Here is a 375-nt window from a genome sequence, read left to right as displayed (position 1 = left end):
ATAAATTTGAAAGTAAAATTGTTCTTAACATTTACCTCAAAGTGCAAAAAGGAAAAATTAGAATTACTAAAATAATTGCTTAATTGATATTTCAGTTTGCTCTAATAGGTTTTTTGTAACAGTTCTCAACAGGCCCACAACAAGGAGTGAGGACTTTTAAAAGTCGGTCAGATATAACTTTTGGCCCATAATAAGTTCCAGGTAATACCATGCTTTAGAAAACTATTTCTAATGAGCATCATTGTTGCTTTTAATTGGAGTAAGTTGCCTTTTATAAGACTCATTTATCTGCAAGCTGTAGTCCAAAGCCAGCCCGGGAAGAGAAAGGTCCTGTTGAGACTGTTAGCTCTAATCAGACAGCAGAGTTCTGGAAAA

The sequence above is a fragment of the Dipodomys ordii genome, unplaced genomic scaffold, assembly GCF_000151885.1.
Source record: "Dipodomys ordii isolate 6190 unplaced genomic scaffold, Dord_2.0 Scaffold327, whole genome shotgun sequence".
Taxonomy (NCBI): domain Eukaryota; kingdom Metazoa; phylum Chordata; class Mammalia; order Rodentia; family Heteromyidae; genus Dipodomys; species Dipodomys ordii.
The sequence above is the reverse complement of the archived record's forward strand: the minus strand, read 5'-3'. Positions refer to the sequence as shown.